This window comes from Aricia agestis, chromosome 5 (assembly GCF_905147365.1).
Source record: "Aricia agestis chromosome 5, ilAriAges1.1, whole genome shotgun sequence".
Taxonomy (NCBI): Eukaryota; Metazoa; Arthropoda; class Insecta; order Lepidoptera; family Lycaenidae; genus Aricia; species Aricia agestis.
The window spans coordinates 10077606-10097916 of NC_056410.1; the positions used below are offsets into that span (position 1 = coordinate 10077606).

Genomic DNA, 20311 nt, shown 5'->3' on the forward strand with positions numbered 1-20311 from the left:
TTCATCTGTTTACAGAGGAACATTTTTCAGGTTTTATTTAGACTTTACATTGAAATGTTTATAAAACATTCCGCATTTCGGCCTGGTAACTCAATAGAATTGTGAAAGATAAACACATTACACAAGGTATACATTTGCCTTTCCTCTTTCATGAGCTCATTTTCGCTTAGCAGTTTTAAATACAAGTTTTTGTACTTTTTAAATCAAAGCAGTCTATGGACTATGATAATTTATACCCAACCCGTATGTGGTAGACATCATAAAACTATTAAGTATAGCTACCTAATAACCAGTAAACCATAATGACATATAACATCAACTAGCAATTAATAAAACACGATAGCAGCAGATACAGTCGTTAAATGGAGGAATAAAAATATTTTAATAGCAGCACTACAGATTGACAGAGATTCTTCTAATGAACTAGATATTTAAACTGATCAGATCTATCATCTACCACGTCAGGTTTTACACAAAATAGAAATATATATCGCACTCAACTTTAAGATCACTCCGCGAAATTCAGGAGTAAACAATAGGCGCATGTGTACAAGTAGAGTGTATCTACCGAGTCAAATGTGTCACCATCTAATCGTGTTCTTCTTTATCTTAACAATAACGACCCGTCTTGTCCTTGAGCTACTAATAGGGAATCTCAATGCATATTTTGCCCCGCTCAAATCCAAACCAAAGGGACCTAAAGAGTCCCACACATTAACAGTCCGCACTGCAGTCATTGACCGTCTATACAAAATCTAGAAAATCGTCAGGGGAACTGTGAGTCTGTGGTATTGTCCGATTAGCTGTCAGGCGACGGCCTGCCGGCAACCCGTTAATGTGTGTGACCCTTAAGAATAGAACATAGCGCCTTCCATCGCCTTCTAGCGATCTTAATATAACACGCGATCTATCAGAAGATTATCCCGATATTATCAAGGATAAAATTGTCAAGGTAATCGGTGTGATTATAGAAAAATGCACGCGGAAGGTAGGTCGGGGTGCTCATTAGCTCCTGACGCCACCGACTAATGACGGGCGACTGGCCGCATTCCGTGCGGGCCTCGACTCTAACGCGATGTGTGAACACGGGGTATGTGACGGGATTAGGATTGACACCAAGTAGCAGCTCACTACCTTCGGGGATAGATAGAGTCATCATTGTAATTTGTATGTACGGAAAGTATATTAAGAGGTACACCTACCTTTTACTTGATAAATCATTAAGTAAGGCGATTCTGTTCATTTAAGGAAATTGTTGGTGAAAAAGTTTTTTTAGCTATGTATATCTAATTTCAAAATGAGAAATACAGTCACGGATGCAGCTTGCAACACTTATCTGTCAACCCAAAAATTTTGTAGATTGTACCCACAGAATTAAATCTGGCAGTGATTTCTTTCTTTTCAGTTTTCCAGAACTTTACTACCTAATCTGTAAATATTCTTTAAATTTTTCTATCCCTACTGAAAATATCAAAGCCATATAAAGACTATTTTACGTTACATAATATGCATTGTTATTCAGCTGGTTCAGCGTTGTATATTTTGGCCTAATTTTGACGAATGCGCGTGCGCCGTGCACAATCCACGTAACGCATCTTCCTTATTGACGTCGTAAATTGTTTTATTACAAACAATAACATGATGTATATTTGAAGCAGAAATGTTTAAATTCAACTAACTATTCAAACGCTAGTCCACCGTGGTCTGTGACGTCATGTCAGTAACCTAATTTTATTACAAAGAATTTTCTTTACTAGAAGAAAAGGAACGTTATACTGATAAATGATAACAAACTAGATTAATATATTGCACAATAGATTCTATGTTATGAACTAGATTGCTCAATTTTTTCATAAGAGATGGCGTTATGCTGACTTCTTCTTATCTCACAAACATTTATCAACACTTACAATGATCGCTGACATCATAATGATGATTCAAGACTTAAGTGCTGACTAGAATGCCAGGCAATTGACGAACGACAACAAAGGAAAGTTTACCTCAGACCAAATTTTTTTTAAATAATCATCCACAGACCAAAGTGTTTGCGACAAAGTAGCCAAGAATCAAATCGTGCAAACAATACCTGAATTTTGATATAAATAAGAGATGTCAGTATCACACTGTTAAAACTTGGTACAATACTATTTTAGTTTACTGCCTCACTTCCGATCGATCGTGCTCGATAAGTCAACAAAAATCGAGGTTAATTCCTGGATATCACTTGCGCAAACCGATGTTCTAGCTGCGGGGAAATTACGAAAATCTGGTCATCACGGAAATGTCTGTTTACGTTAAAATTCCTTAATAAAAACGTCGAAAATCTTCGTCATTTAACGCAAGAGAACACCCATCGTCACTTGAAAATTATCTATTACTACATTTAGTAATTCCTGAGATTTTCGCGTTCAAACAACTCTTCAGTATTAATATTATATTATTAGTAGGTATAGATTTCTTTACTTTACCTTACTTATCAAAGGGCAGTTCTTTGAGCAACCAATAATATGAGAAATTGATAATAAACGTGATTGATGAGCGATTACTGCACTTGACTATTTTCAATTAGGTGTGTCGGACTCCTACAACTAACTGATTATTTCTAGGTACCTAATAATTTTCTTATGTAGCATATTATTTAGCATAGAATACTTTACTACTACTTGTCACAGCATTAAATAAAGTCACTTCCGTTAATAACTTCGATCTTTTAAACTTTTGAACGGATTTGATTCTGATTTTAGCAATCGATAGAGTGATTCAAGAGGTAGGTAAATACACATTATGTACATTATATAGAATAATATTTGGATTTCATAATAATAATTAATCAATGTTATATTCTAGCGCAATCTACTAGCCACTGATAAAAAAAGGTAACCCAAGATGAGAAGTAGTTGGTAAGTGATCCCGGCGTAATGATTGTAATCAAAACATTAACGAGCGCTCGCGCCGCATTCCAACATTAGATACGCCCAAAATTTCACTTTTCAGCTACTACGGAACAATTTTAAATACATTTCATAATAACGAAACAATTTCTGGAACAAGCAACAATTTTTGGGACTTAGGTGTTTTGTAACCTTATTAAATATGATTATATTCTAACATTATTTAATGTAATGATGCCCAATATTCTGTAGTACACGGTTATAATTTGAGCACAAAGACTCTCTACAACTACGTTCTCTACGAATGTAGAGAACGTAGTTGTAGAGAGTCTAGTGAATACTAGGGGGCTGATCCTCACAGCTCGAATGTTAATTCGGCCACAGGCTCACGTAATCCAATGTATAAGAGTGGGATTTGTACCATGAATATAAAATGAATGTAGCCTAAGCGCCAGCATGAGGATTGTGAATGTTAAGCAAATTATTTTTAGATTGAATATTCATTGTTCTGGAAGCCCAAGCGAATTCTAAATAGTAAATATGTACAAGGTACCTAGAACCTCTTGTGTGTCTATCCTCGTTAAATACGTTTTCAAATTGATCTCCAATTGAAATTAATATTAAATGTTTTTTTATTATTTATTATTATTAAATGTTTTATAGAATAAACTTACAACTGCAAACAGGAACAAATAGTCATAACTTAAAAATGGTATACGACATAAAGTATACAATTATTTACAAAAAAACATATCTTTCCGTCATCAAATTTAAGGGTTACAACCTTGTTACAACTTAAAAAAAATGTATAAACCACTCATAACGCCATCGATACTGGGAAACAAATGACAAAAACAAAGTATGTATACAAAAAACTCAACTCCAATGACACATTTCTCTGAAAACTATAGTTTTAAGTGTTTCTGAAATTTCTCTCAAAAAATTCAAAAAACGTGCATCTCAAGTGGTCCATTTACAATAAATAATATGAAGCGATAAACTTTAAAAGCTTTCTCATAACGGTACGAGGTTATCTGAGCTTAAAGTTTAGAGCTTAAAGACGATTGTATTTTATAAAAGGTTCATCGCCTGATTATTCTTATAATATTTCAGTGTTAAAAGCCTAATCTTTCAAGTAGACAGATGTAATAACTATTGAGCGATTTTATGGCATGTTGTACGTATATTTTACATGATTAGTCATCTCATTAAAATATTATTTTACACAATTCTAACTTTTGACCTAAATGTTATTTGAAAAATATAAGTAGTTTAAATTATCTTTAAAATATTTTAGCTGACAATACATTATGATCTCAGTGTTATAAATAATAATATAGAGTCAAGACCATCTCCATACTATACAGTATACAATAAACTGTAATTATAACTCGAGCTTAAAGCTCACATTATTTTTTGTCGCAGTTTTTTTACCGCCCATCACCTTAACGAACGCCTTATCCGATTATGTTAATAGGTTTTAAAAATTTATGGAGGTGTTTAAAAGAAAAGACATTTGTACAAAAAATGTGAATAGTTAACACTATTTCATATAGACTACTCGTGTTGCTACAGCCACATAACAAGCTGAAAGTGCTTCTAAGTTTTTTAGGGTTTAATGCGATTTATGATATTATTATTAACTTATGATATTATTACCCGGTTTGTTAAGTTTTTTGTAGGTAGTTTGGACACTAGCAACTTTAACTGAGCACTTTTGTGTCCTCCAATGAGGAGCGCTCTAAGCTCTTGAACAGATAAACGTCTAACAAAAAAAAAATCAGAAACTAGGTTGTAACTCTACTTAAAGGGAAATTGCACCAGTTAGGGAAAAGTTAATTCACCTAACCTCTAGAGTCTAGAGGTTAACGAAGAATGAACTATAGTCTCTAACGGCCGTTCCCAATATTTGATCTATCTCTGGTTTTGCCCTACTAGAGATAGGAATAGCTCACATTAGACATAAAATAATTTATGTCAATTGTGAGCTATTCCTATCTCTAGTAGGGCAAAACCAGAGATAGATCAAATATTGGGAACGGCTGTAAGAGTCCTCGTTATTATGATAGAAAAGGCACCATAGTCCATATTATTATTAATTAATGGCAAGAACCTCGACTGGAGCTATCGAGTATGTTATGGATATTTGACATTACACAGTTTCGTATTCAGGGCAAATCCTTAGCTCTAGACATCTCGAATCCGGATTATCTAGACAACGTCGAAGCATACTAAATCTACCTTTCTTTAGTGATCGGAATAAAACATTGTATTTATGTTTAAACTACTTTAAAATGGCCGTGTGTGTATCGAATTCTTAGTAAAGGTTGTTGGCTCTATGTAGAGTCACGTACGGCGGTTGTTATCGGTACGTGATGCTTCTTACCTGCCGTAATACGTTTGGCGAATGTGCAAAAATTTGTGAAAATAATGACTACCGAGAGGTAGAGAAGTGGCAACTGCGAATGGAGCTGCGAAGTAGGTAGCTGTGTTGAAATGAAATGTAGTTTTTTTTTCTAAATAGGTTAAAATTTTTAATAATATTATTAATAGGATTCAAATTAGGCCCTAGTTACAAACTTTTATGGTGTCAATTTTACAGTCTAGTCTACTGGTATTTTTTTTAAAACAAAATACGCGTCCTTTCTGATTACCTAAACTTAACATTTTCATTTATAAAACTCTTATTTAGATGACATAATTATTGTAACAAAAATATTTTCATGCATAACAAAACCTATTGTTAGAAGTGAGGAGATACATCGAATACAAAGGCAACGCACGTGTGCACGAACAATCCTGAATCCCATCACATCTCAGCCGCGTTAACAAATAGGCGGGCAAAACCGGAGGCTGCGCGTGCGCCGACCCGCGCACGAGCTCGAGTCGATATTATTATCACATTTGTAAGCGCGTTTCTAACAACTAGTTCTATTCACAGATAAATAAGTATGTATGTTTTGACCAACAAATAATTCGAAAATACTCGTTTGTTTCGTATATCGCGACGGACGTATGGAATATCGTCGCGACTAATAGTTTTTGGCAGAAGCATCCGACGTTAATTGTGTAACTTTATGCAACATCCTCTAAATTTCCTTAAAACGGAAAGAATTCGAACGGTTATTGACAAATTGGTATTATGTTAAAAGAGAAATCGTAAGCAACATTTTAATCCTATAAACTTCAAGTTAGTATGGAGTCCAATTTCATAACAGACCTATTTTACTATTTGAATCTTCAAATTCTACAATCTAAATATTTTCGAATTGTACGCGCTTATAAAGCGCTCGCTTTTGGGCGACATTCAAAAAGCAACTACCTAATGGCTGTGACCAAGGCAGTATTTTAAATTTTCTCTCTAATGAGCCAGAAATAATAATTGTTCCAAGACCACCAGGGTGTAAATGGGCTCCATTAATCTCATTTCATACCACGGCTCAGTTCGATCGAGGTCTGTAATGAACGTATCCGATCGGAACCGTGAAACGAATTACATACTTGCTTAGATTCAATACGTCTGATAACGCAGCAATAACTGAATATAAAGTAAGAAATTCTACGCAACGTTTAGTATATTTTTTTCGTCTTAGTTTCCGGCTTGTTTTTCCTTTAAGTTATCCTTACAACCTCTCGTCCCTATATGTATATAATCCTCTTATAAGCTATGTCCACACTATGCACTTTCATCTTCAATTTTCGTCATCTTCTTTCATTCACTTTCGTTTTGGCGCATTCAATATTTGTTTCAATTCAATAATTGATGAACAAAAAAAAGGATCAGTGTGGACATAGTTATTGGACATTGTATAGTCTTTCCTCATCTTCTATCCTTATATCTTACGTACTACTAAAAGACTTTCCTTTTCCTAAGTTTTCTTTTTAAGATTGCCCAGATGGGCATTACACAGATATACTTATTTTGTACTTTTTGCTCGCCTGCTAATTATGTAGTTACCTATACCGTAATTAATTAGCAGGCGAGCAGGCGTAGGCCTTTCGTAATAGCTATGCCTAGACCGGAACCCTTATAGATTCGTCATGCCTGTCATGTCACTGTCTGTCTGTCACAGCCGCCGTATGTCACAGCCGCTTTTCTCCGAAACTATAAGAGCAATACTATTGAAACTTGGTGAGTAGATGTAGTCTGTGAACCGCATTAAAAATTTGATACAAAAATGGAAAAATTATTAAAAAATTTAGGGGTCCCCATAGGTACAACTGAAACGTTTTATACGTGGGAGAGCCATGCTTCAGCACGAATGGGCCGGCTCGACCGGATAAATACCACGTTCTCACAGAAAACCGGCGTGAAACAGCGCTTGCGCTGTGTTTCGCCGAGTGAGTGAGTTTACCGGAGGCCCAATCCCCTGACCCCTACCCAATTCCCTTCCCTACCCTCAACTATTCCCTTCCCTTCCCTTCTCTACCCTCCCCTATTACCCTATTCCCTCTTAAAAGGCCGGCAACGCACTTGCAGCTCTTCTGATGCTGCGAGTGTCCATGGGCGACGGAAGTTGCTTTCCATCAGGTGACCCGTTTGCTCGTTTGCCCCCTTATTTCATTTAAAAAAAAAATGATTTTTCATATAACCTATGCGTGTGGGGTATCTCTGGATAGGTCCTCAAAAATCATATTGAGGTTCGTCATATATTTTTTTTCTAACCTGAATAGTTTGCGAGAGAGACTCTGATATCGAGTCACTATTGCAGACTCATATAAATGTATCAAAGAATATGTTACAGTGTTACATATTATACCGACTATATTATGTCGTGACGCAGTTCGTTTCTCGTATCTAGATGAATTTGATCACGATTTTCTTCATGTCACTCCGCACGATTTGTACCTACTTACTCTTGACAAATCTGTTCGAGCTTATTTCGGATTACTTGAGATTATTTTGATGTGTCCAATCAAATACTAATGTTACAACTTTGCAAGTCACTAGCCGTTAGTATTGAAAATAAATTGCTTCATAATCATGTCCGCTAATGTCCAGGCCGTGTTCAACTTAACGAGAACTTAAATGATATTTAATCTGACATTTTCCATAGAATTGGCTCTAAACTAACTGTATAATTATCATACCGATAAACTTCACAATCTATTTCTTATTCAAATGCGGTATCTCAGTTCTCAGTTTAAATCTAGTTCAGTGGTTACTAGATTCAGTTCAGTTTGAGTATATTTTACAGTTATACTTATATTATGTTACATAAGTACTCTTTTTTAAGGTTCCGTACACAAAGGGTAAAAACGGGACCTTATCACTAAGACTTCGTTGTCCGTCCGTCTGTCTGTCTCCAAGCTGTAACTCGAGAACGGTAATAGCTAGAGAGTTGAAATTATCACAGATTATGTATATCTGTTGTCGCTATAACAAATACTAAAAACAAAATAAAATTAATATTTAAGGGGGGCTCCCATACAAAAAACACAATTTTTGCTCTATAATGTTACGGAACGGAATGGCCGATTTTTATTTTACTAATTAGTAATTATTTACTTTTAAAAAATATTATTTAATATCTACATTTAAAAGTCTAATATCAGTATAATATCCCTTGTACTATGTATGCCTATTGGAAAGAAGATTTACACGTAGGAGAGCCATGCTTCGGAACGAATGGGCCGGCTCGACCGGAGAAATACCACGTTCTCACAGAAAACCGGCCTGAAAGGTATGTATGCCTATTGGAAAGAAGATTTACACGTGGGAGAGCCATGCTTCGGAACGAATGGGCCGGCTCGACCGGAGAAATACCACGTTCTCACAGAAAACCGGCCTGAAACAGCGCTTGCGCTGTGTTTCGCCGAGTGAGAGAGTTTACCGGAGGCCCAATCCCTACCCTATTCCCTTCCCTACCCTGCCCTATTCCCTTCCCATTCCTACCCTCCCCTATTAACCTATTTCCTCTTAAAAGGCCGACAACGCACTTGCAGCTCTTCTGATGCTGCGAGTGTCCATGGGCGACGGAAGTTGCTTTCCATCAGGTGACCCGTTTGCTCGTTTGCCCCCTTATTTCATTAAAAAAAATGCATTTTAAGTGCACTTTATATGTAGGTACTTCACATAAATTGCATATCATTAGAAAAATTGGTCAATACAGTAGTTAATTGACATCAAACGTTTAGTACGTTTTATCTACCGTAACTGAACCATCACTTACGTTAACGGTTAGTAATCTACGACCTGTATCACGTAGGTTAGGCCAATCTTCTAATTACACCCTTGGTGAAAAACCAGAGCTATTAATTGATTAATCTTGTGAATTTTGACCTGAAAGTTGGAATGAAAGATGGATAATGATCATTAAAATATTGCTAACTAGATGACGCCCGCAACTCCGTTGCGCCAAAACTCGTTTATCGCGCGGGAACCGTACATTTTTCCGGGATAAAAACTATCCTAACTATGTCCTTCTCGGGACTAAAAGTATCTCCGTGAAAAATTTCAGCAAAATCGGTTTAGCGGTTTGAGCGTGAAGAGGTAACAGACAGACAGACAGACGGATTGACAGACACACTTTCGCATTTATAATATTAATATGAAAGTATGGGTTAGTGTGGATATCTCCTACTTCGAAAATGTTGAAATATCACTTTACTGTTATTATGCTACTTAAAGAGTTAGAGAAATAGTCAACTAAATGTTGCCACTTGCTAGTTGCCAGTAATTTCGTTGAGCAGCAATTCATTTAACATCCGGAAATGTACATTTTTGGCAATAAAATCTTTTATCCTTGCCCAGATTTCCAAATCTTATATCTTTAAACGAGCAATTCTTGTTGTATATTATATATATAATTGGAATCTCGGAATCGGCTCCAACGATTTTCATGAAATTTAGTATATACGGGGTTTCGGGGGCGATAAATCGATCTAGCTAGGAATCGTTTTTAGAAAATGTCATAATATTATTCGTGTTTTGTTAAATACCGAGCAAAGCCCGGTCAAATAGCTATTTATTTTTAAATTGGAATGAGGTAACAGAATACACACTTTCCCATTTACAATACTCTTAGTACTAATTACTTCGTCGTGAAATTCAATCATTTATCTTAGAATTTTAATACACTGCCTTAACAAATTATACGCAGCAATAGACAGGGCTATCTACATCTAGACATGAAAAAGTTTTTCCACCTGGCTGTGGCACGTGGCGCAATCACCTGTTCAGCTTAATAAGCCAACTTCTATAAACAGCATAGCACTTTTTGCTCACAATAAGCAAATAGTCCGGTTCGTAATAGCTGTGGTAATAGTATACAATTCAGCAACAGGTGACTTCAATATGGGCTTGTTTGTAGCACATTGACTGACTTGAGGGAGTTGTATGATCGACCTTCTATCACAACATCAATACAAGGTGTATGAAATTAAATACAGAATTTTCGTGTTATTGATATAATATTTATATCAGTAACAGATTACTGATTGGTGCATTTTAAAAGACGCTTAAAGGCAGACAAATAACTGAAAAAAGACCATGTGGAGGTTGTTTTTAAATTCTATGTAGCATCTATTATAGACTAAACCAGGGCTGTAGCTAGAGTCAGATTTGAGGTAGGGCAGCATTGGTTAGAGGTAGGGCGGAAGTAAAAAAAATCATAATTGATTGATTTTCTTGGGTTTTGGCATTTTTAAGGTAGGGCATTATGATTTTAAGGTAGGGCATTGCCCCACAATGCCCCCCCCCCCCTAGCTACGGCCGTGGTAGTCACTAAACCTTGCCATAGACACTATACTAAAAGTATTTACAAAGCGAATAAGCTATAGAATGTTGCAGTTTTTATATGATGCGGCCCGGTTTCTGAGGAACTTTTAACGGCAGTTTATCTATTAATTAGCGTCTTAGACGTAAAGTAAGTATATTGACAAACAAAGACAGCAAAATTATACACATTGAATTTTGATAAAAACAAAATATTTATATACTGCTATAGACCAATTTTCTAATTTTCCCATCTCTTTGAAATTAAAGGTGGCCCCGTGCGAGTTTCTTTCGCCGGTTTTTCTCACCGAGTCAGTGGTAGGCCTCATGTAGACGTTCTAAAAGTGTTATTTTTTAACCGATTTAGAAATAAAATATTTCATTTTTATTTTTACTATATTACCTAAAAATAAAATATTATGTAGGTACTTACCTACAAAATAATAATATTGATACCTAAATAAAATTTGAGAAACCGGGCATAAACTAGGCGGTTACTTATTTCCTGTTGATTTTATTTTTAATTGTGATTATATTACATATTATTCATTAACGCAGTAACGCTAATAATTTGCTTACTTCAAAACATTAATCAGCCATCTAAAATAATAATAATCTAATCATTAACAGCTGTCGAAAAACCGAAATTGGATATCAATCGTTTACACACTAACATTAAAGTACTTAAGAGGATACCACAGCGGCTAGAGAAATGAAAAAAAAGTACGTGTAATATCTATAGCTGTCTCCCTTACCTCAAGCCTATACCGCAGAACGCGATAGAGACAACTGCAGAAAATCCAGAAAATCAACGATTCGTTGTCCCCTGATTCCTTCTCCAAAACTTAACCGATTTAAGTACTTTTTTCATTAAAGATTAAAAAAAGGCTTGAGCTGTGTTCCTATGTTTTGCTTTTTTTGTATAATCTATCCAAATCTGTTTTCTGGACGTTTGAACACAGTGGAAAATCTGGCCATTTTTTTGGGTTTTTGAACGTTCATATCTTATTTAATAATTAAATTATGAAAAAAAAGAAAACATAGGGACATTGTATTAGTGGCCGTAGATATTCAGGAAAAAAATTATAACTCTACTAGCATTATCCAGGGAGGAAACAGGGGACAACGTTTGTATGGAAAAAATGGCGGTGTGGAATCCTCTTAATATTAGAATGAATACTCAAAGCTGAGAATTTATTATAGAGTCTTTTATTATTTGAACTATTGAGTGGGCGTAAGATTCGCATTCTTGCAATGGAAAACATCTTGTTTGCTCTACATAGAGATGTTTCTGTTTATTTCTTTTGCAGTTTTGTATTTGCTGTATCCTATCGTATTTTATTAGATTATTTTACTTAATTCAAACTTTTTCAATTTGATGAGAGCATTCAATTTTTAGTACATAAATATAAAATATCAGTTTTGTAGAACCAGCATATTAAACTTAAAATTGTTTTTTGGCCATTGTTTTTATTTATAAGTGTGATTCTTTAATTAATTATTGAAAAGATGTATTGTAGTAATAGTAAAAATGAACAATTAAAAATTAAAATCTTACCAAAATAAAAATCCTTCTCGTAAATGCACAACAACCAGTCATCAGCAAAAGTTCACTTTCACTACAGTTAATCCGAAAATCCACTCCCTATATTGTTCTATAAATTCAAAATTGGAAAATATAGAATCCAAACTTTGTTTCTATTTTCAAACTTTTCCCGCCCGTTTCCAGTTTGAATCTCTACGTAGAGTCGGTACGTGCGTCCGCGAGCGAAGCCGGTTTCACGCTGCCGATTGTTTTATTTTGAGGCACGGGCACGGCGCATACAGCGTTCAGAATAATATTACCTCTAACTTAACCCTTATGCTAACGACATAACGATCACTCTCACAGAAACACTAAGGTAAACCTCGAATACTTGAGATAAAAAACCAAAGAAAGGTTCCTTCTCCGAGCCCCGACTAGACCACTTCAGCTATAAATGGATTACATTACATTTGAATACAGCCCTTGTAACGTTCAAACTGATTTAAAATACTCCACATAGAGCCATGAAGGCTTGAGCCTAGAGGTATTTCTGGGAGGTATTTTTAGATAGAGTCTAAATAATAGTTTTGTACTTTACTTTTACAAAATCACTCTTTACACTTGTAATAAAAAAATGACTGTAACTATCCAGTATCCACTACTTTTTAGGGTTCCGTACCCAAAGGGTAAAAACGGGACCCTATTACTGAGACTTCGATGTCTGTCCGTCTGTCTGTCTGTCTCCACTCTCCAGGCTGTAACTCAATAACAGCCTGTAGCTAGACTCACAGATTTCTGTTGCCGCTATAACAACAAATACTAAAAACAAAATAAAATTATTACTTATTTAAGGGGGGCTCCCATACAAGCAACGTTATTTTTTGGCCTAGTTTGCTCGTAATCAATAATGGCAACTACTAGGCACTTGAAATTTTTATAAAGTCCTTGGTTATATTATGTCTTAACAATAATATTTAAATAAAGACAAAAACACAATTTTGGCCTATTTTTCCTCTATATTGGTACGGAACCCTTCGTGCGGGAGTCCGACTCGCATTTGGCCGATTATTTCATACGGTCTATATATTAGAGCTATTGCAGACAATTTTGGCTTCGTAATTATTGCCAATTGTCAATAATTGATACCAAAATGTCAATATCAAAATAAACTCAATTACAAAATGAATGTAAAAAATGTAATATTATGTATAGTTAAATCTTTTATTCAGGTCAAAATGAGACGAGTCTCAATGAAGATATTTTATTCAGTTATTTACCTACATTCGTAAGGTGTGTTGCCAGTTGCCACTCCTAAAATCCGACAGCGCTATTATTTTCGATAATAAATTTAACTGTTAATCACGTAAGGCCCAATGGTCATCTAAAAAATACCAAAGATTCATACTTCCATACTATTATATTTAGGATTTAGGTGTCTGCAGTCTGCACTTGCTCGAAAAGTTTTCTTTAAAAAAAAACTAAAAAAAGTAATGATATCACACCGAAAACATAATATATAAAAAAGAACAGCCAAGTTAAATACTATTGTCTATGGCTTCGCCGTAAAAAGAATGGAGATCTAGATGAGTGCCAAGTTCTATGGAAAATTGAAATACAGTTCGACAAGGCTTTAATAATCATTCATTTTCACAAAAAAAACTAATATTTTAATATTTTACACAGTAGAAACCCATTAAAATGTTGATTGAAAAATATGCCTTATAAATGGCGCCGAAAACACTGTCCGCCATAGTGTGACGTCATACGTTTTGTATTTTAGACTCTCTTTATTGAAAATTTTTTTATGTGCTAAATGTACGAGTCTAAAAGTGCCCAACAAAGAATTAAATAAGAAATTAGAAATAATTTGTAATGTTGAAAACTTTGGGAGAAAACTTTTGGCCATTTCATTTCCCGTCTACAATAAATGGAGATAATAATTATATAAAACTGATGTTTTATTTGAATTATTCAAGAAAATATATTTTACAATTTTTTCTAGGCTTATTATTATTATTTATGTACAAATAAACTTACATATAACGAGCGCGATAAATAAAAGATATTAAATGACGAGTATGATGACGTCACATCCAAATCGGAAGTACCGCAAAAGCGTTTTCGTCAGTACAAATCCTATTTTCATAAAATCATATTTTCAAATCGACTTTATTTATCAATCATAAGCTTTTATTTGATGATAAGGGTGAAATACGATTTCCTAAACCAAGTTCTACTAGAAATATGCATTTGTTCAATGAAATTGAATATAGGTCAAGTAGCCTATTGAATGTGTCAATGTCAGTCAATGTGCGCTGCTGGTAAAGGAGAACTGTCAAAAATTACGTTTTTGTATGATAGAAGCGTTAGTTTCTTTTCTCGCCACGTTCATAAACAGCCTTGTCGAACTCTGTATTTATAGGAACCAAAGAACATTATGAACAAATAATAGAGTCTATTTCTTTGCTTTAATATCTATAACAATTGCTGTTATTTAAACAATGTGAGATCTGAAAGTAGATTAGATTTGACTTGGCTAGTTTTTATCAGATCTATAAAATGTTCAAATGTTATTGATGTAATGAAAACTGACCAAGTTAGATCTAATCTAGGTACTTTAAGATCTCACATTATTTAAATAACAACAATTGTTATAGATATTAAATAAGTAAAGCAAAGTAAGAGACTATTATTTGTTCATAATGTTCTTTGGCTCCTATAAATACATATTTCGATTTTCGATTTTCCATAGAACTTGGCACTTATTTAGATAGTATTGACGACTTGGCTCTTCTTTTTTACATTTCTGTTTTTGGTGGGATTAAATTTTACAGCATGTTAGTTATGGTATGAAAAAGACGATGAGTTGGTGAGCAATGTACGAAGTTCTGAGTATCTCGCTTCCAACCTCTAGACCAGTGTTCCGCAAACTTTTTGTGTTCAAACTTCAAGGTACAACTAGAAAAAATAAAATTTTTGGAGGTAAGTACACCACAAATTATTCAGCGTGTACGGGCTCTGTTCCCAATTCTTATTCATTTCGTCTATCGTCCTGAGATGCAGTTTTTGTTTTGTTCTTATAAAATAGGAATATATATTATGTAGGTAAAATATCATTTTTTGTGGCACACCAACTACTGGCCACAGGAACACTGTTCTAGACCTCTGCACACATTGCTTTGGACTAAAATCTAAATAAATTACTATTATTATTAAGAACTAGATGTCCTTCGTCCGCGTAAATTAGGAATTTTACAGAAACCGTACATTTTCCTATAAAAAATATTTCCCCCGTTTTTCCCACATTTTCCTGGGTTTCTTCGGTCGTATTAGTCAGCGTGATAATATAATATAACCTATAGTCTTACTCGATAAATGATGTATCTAATACTGAGATAAGTTTTTAAATCGGACCTGTAGTTCCTGAGATTGACGCGTTCAAGCAAACATACTCTTCAGGTTTATAATATTAGGTAGGTATAGATTTTTTTAAATTATCGCTTGACAAACTCGAGTCTCGATCTAAAAGACTATGAAATGGTATAATATGGTAGTGATGATGATGATGATGAATGTAATTTGCATAGTAGCATATGCTTTCTGTTCTTAAAACAACGCCGAAACTTCCAAACTTGTATATATAAAGAATCAGGAGTTCTCTCAGCACCTTCCGAACCACGGTATAACAGGTATATCTCGGTGCAAAATCTAACTTGTTGGTAGCATATGCTTAGAATACTTCTCACGAAACCGAAGTCACCACATGTTTCCCTATACGTTTTGAGGAGTTCCCTCGATTACTTATGGATCCTTCATCAGATCACCACTTTTGTGAATATAATACCAAATTGGGATGATACCCTATATACCAAAAGAAAAATTTTGAAAATCGGTTAAAATTGTAGCCTATGTGTTATTCTGATGTATAAGCTATATTATTGTAAAGTTTAATTAAAATCCGTTCAGTAGTTTTTGCGTGAAAGAGTAAAAAACATCCATACATCCACACATCCACACATCCATACATCCACACATCCACACATCCACACATCCATACATCCATACATCCATAGATCCATACATCCATACATCCAAACAAACTTTCGCCTATATAATATTAGTAGGATTAGTAGGATTTGCATACCTCCGAGATATTCTATTAATAGATCTTGCCTCATATCTGGGCAGAATTCTTCAGAGTCCATCTCGTAGGTCAAGGCAAAGCCGTCGCTCTGTTAAGATATACCTGATAATAAGGTTGATTTATTATTACCTTGTTTACTGTTTCTGTATGAAAAAGTTACAACGTAAAATAACGCGTACAAGTGGACTATTGACACAGATGCCTCTTAAGAGGCCGGGTGCCATCGAAATTCTCATACATACGTAATACCTTAATAATTTTCTCATACGAAAATATTTAAACACTAAAAAATATTTTAGTGTTTAAATATTTTGTAGTAAATTTACTACAAAACTTCCTGGGTCATGGATGTGTATTAAATATGTGTATTATATAATAAAAATCTATACTAATATTATAATTCTGCAGAGTTTGTTTGTTTGTTTGAACGCGCTAATCTCAGGAACTGCTGGTCCGATTTGAATATTTTTTTTACCGTTGGATAGCCCATTGATCGAGGAAGGCTATAGGCTATATTTTATCACACTAAGACTAATAGGATAGGAGCGAAGAATCTACACTAATATTATAATTCTGCAGAGTTTGTTTGTTTGAAAGCGCTAATCTCAGGAACTGCTGGTCCGATTTGAAAAATTTTTTTACCGTTGGATAGCCCATTGATCGAGGAAGGATATAGGCTATATTTTTTTAACGTTGTTAGTGGCGGCCGAAAAGGAAGATCTTCCGACCGAGCGAGATAGCATGCTCGGTCAGGCCGAAGCCCACTGACGTTATTTCAGACGTTGTATATATCTTGCCGTTCTCCGAAACTTCGATAGCGCGATGCAGGAATGTTAGGCGAATTGTGGGTACCGCCACATCACTCCCCCCCGAAGACCTGTGGTATTCTTCGATGCGCTTGTGTTGTCAGGTGTGGGCCGAAGCTACGCGTGCAATGACCAGGAGAGGGACCCCGTGCTCTGCTTGCTGACCGGTCGTTGTAGCCTATGGCTGCCCCGTTCAAGCCAGACGCGGGTTCGACCGGCGCGGACCTCCAACGCGGCTTATGGTCGAGGCGACCCGGTTATGCTTGATGCCTGCTGACGTGGTGCGGAGGGGCGGGGAGTGTTGATGATGATTGATGTCCAGAAGGATGCGTGTTCTTGTCGGTGGTCACCAATTCGGGATATGTGCGTGGTGGCCAAAGGAAGATCTTCCGACCGAGCGAGGTGGTATGCTCGGTCAGGCCGGAGCCCACTGACGTCATTTCAGACGTTGTATATATCTTGCCGTTCTCCGAAACTTCGATAGCGCGATGCAGGAATGTTAGGCGAATTGTGGGTACCGCCACCATTTTATTACGCTAAGAAATAATATAAGAATAAATAGAGGAAAATGTGGAAAAAACGGGGGAAATTATATGAAAGGGCTTATTTGAACGCGCTAATCTCAGGAACTACTGGTCCGATTTGAAAAATTCTTTCAGTGTTAGATAGCCTATTGATTGAGGAAGGCTATAAGCTATATTTTATTACGCTAAGACTAATAGTAGCGAATAAATAGAGGAAAATGTGGAATAAACGGGGGAAATTATATGAAAGGGCTTATTTGAACGAGCTAATCTCAGGAACTACTGGATCGAGAAAGGCTATAGGCTATATTTTATCTCGCTAAGACTAATAGGAGCTAAGAAATAGAGGAAAATGTGGAAAAACGGGGGAAATTATATGAAAGAGCTTATTTGAACGCGCTAATCTCAGGAACTACTAAATCGAACCGATTTGAAAAATTCATTCAGTGTTAGATTTATCAAGAAAGGTTATAAGCTATATTTTATCACGCTAAGACTAATAAGAGCAAAGAAATAGAGGAAAATGTGGAAAAAACGGAGGGAAATTATTTGAAATTGCTTATTATCATAAGAACTACTAGAGAAATTTTTGTTATTTGGCAAACATGAAGAATAGACCACGTGAAGGGACAAAGGCTATTTTTTGTGGAAAAATGTACGGTTGCGTAAAATTCCTAAATTACGCAAGCAAAGCCGCGCGGAACATCTATATATTATAATAAAATCATAGGAAAGTCAATTCTGTACATTGAATATTTTTGTACAATAAATAATACTTGGGATGTGATCTACTATGCTAACGCGGACGAAGTCGCGGGCAACAGCTAGTCTTAAATATATGTATAGTATAAAAGTATTAAATATATTTCCGTTGTCTGGTACCCGTAACACAAGTCCTTCAGGTACTTAGCACGGGGCCAGATTGACGTGGTGTGAAGCGTCCATAGATATATTAAATGTGCCCACCAATCAAAAGTGCAAGCCCGAAAGAAGGAAATAAATCTTAAGGTTAAAAATCGGTAAAGCGCCAGGGTTTGACCAGGTTAATGCAAAATTGCTGAAACAACTGCCTAAACTGTGTAATTTTTATTACCGCTATAATTAACGCCTGCTTTCGACTCGAGTTCTTTCCTGCTCAATGGAAAATTGCAAAGGTCATTATGGTCCCAAAACCTGGCAAACCATTAAATAAAGTCAAGTCCTATAGATACGATAAATCTGCTACCTATACTAGGCAAACTAATGGATAAATCCTGCTAAACTAGATGCTTCAACATTTACCACACGTTCGGATTTAGGAAACGACATGCAACGATATAACAAATCCACCGACTCACAGACGCCATAAACAGTTCGCTAGAAAGCAAAAAGTATTGCTCTGCTGTCTTTCTTGACATCAGTCAGGCATTCGATAAAGTATGGCACGAGGGGCTACTCTTTAAACTAAAAAAAGTTACCATCGCAAAGTTACCGCACTGCTTTTTCCTAATACTCAAGTCATACCTAAGTGGCAGATGTTTCGAGGTAAAAATCGGCGATGAAACTTCGGCATTATGAGAAATATTGTCAGGAGTCCCGCAAGGAAGCATACTCGGTCCAGTGCTTTATCTCATCTTCACTGCAGACTTGCCAACTAGTGACGATACAACAACGGCTACATATGCCGACGACACAGCCTTCCTCTCCGTGCATGAATACCCCACTCACTATAGCATCAGCCAAACTACAAGAACACGTCAGTCAAGTGGAAACCTGGCTCGATTACTGGCGTATCCAGGCAAACTAGGACAAGTCGGTCCACGTAACCTTTACTCTAAGAAAGCAAACATGTACTCCAATTAAATTGCACAATAGGGATATTCTTCAGGCCGAAGATGCAAAATACCTGGGCATGCATTTAGACCGCAGGCTTACATGGAGAAAACATATTTGGACAAAAAGGAAACAACTTGACACAAAACTTAGATCTATGTACTGGCTCATAGGTCTAAAAGCTAGTCTTTCAACAGAGTGCTAGATATCAGTTTACAAGGTCATCCTTAAACCTATCTGGACATATGGCATTCAGTTATGAGTTATGATTATGACTTATGGGGTACTGCCAGCATCAGCAACATCGAGCCTCTGGAACGTTTCCAGAGTAAAGCGCTAAGAACAATGCTGAGAATACCATACTATCTTTCTAACAAGTACATTTACAAAGACCTTGAAATGAGCATGGTTAAGGAAGAGATCACAAAATACAAGAATAGCAAAACACATTAACATACTGGCATCAAGACTTGCTGGCACAGGCAGTGTCACTCACTCCAGATTGAGCAGACATAGTGTACCTACCGACACTAAACCTTAGATTTGGCCAATAACAACTAAATTGACCCATCATAGGAGTAAAAGCATATTATATATATTATATATTATATACAGTATATTAATAGATATAATATTTTTATGAATATTGATTGTATGTATGATGTACTTAGTTTATTATATATTATTTTATGTAACTTATTTTTAGTCCATGTTTAGTTTTATTAAGTTTTAATTATTCTGATCTGTAACATCTCTACATTTCTTAATGTCTTGTTGTAGGTCTGCTGGCAGAGATCTCTTCTAGAGATAAGCACACGCGACGACGACGAGGCGACGCGTCGCAATTAATTTTTTAATAAACCTTTAAAAACTAAACTTTATTTATTATATT

At 35.6% G+C, this 20311-nt stretch overlaps 1 protein-coding gene across 1 annotated transcript in view; it reads right to left on the reverse strand.

Annotated features, from left to right (window-relative positions):
• The window catches only part of LOC121727173, a 72307-nt gene extending 59928 nt beyond the window's left edge, over positions 1 to 12379 (reverse strand). The window contains exon 1 of the mRNA XM_042114850.1: positions 12167 to 12379. The gene's annotated coding sequence lies outside the window, so the exon portion shown is untranslated. The remainder of the gene's footprint in view (positions 1 to 12166) is intronic.
• Between the last annotated feature and the right edge of the window lie 7932 nt (positions 12380 to 20311).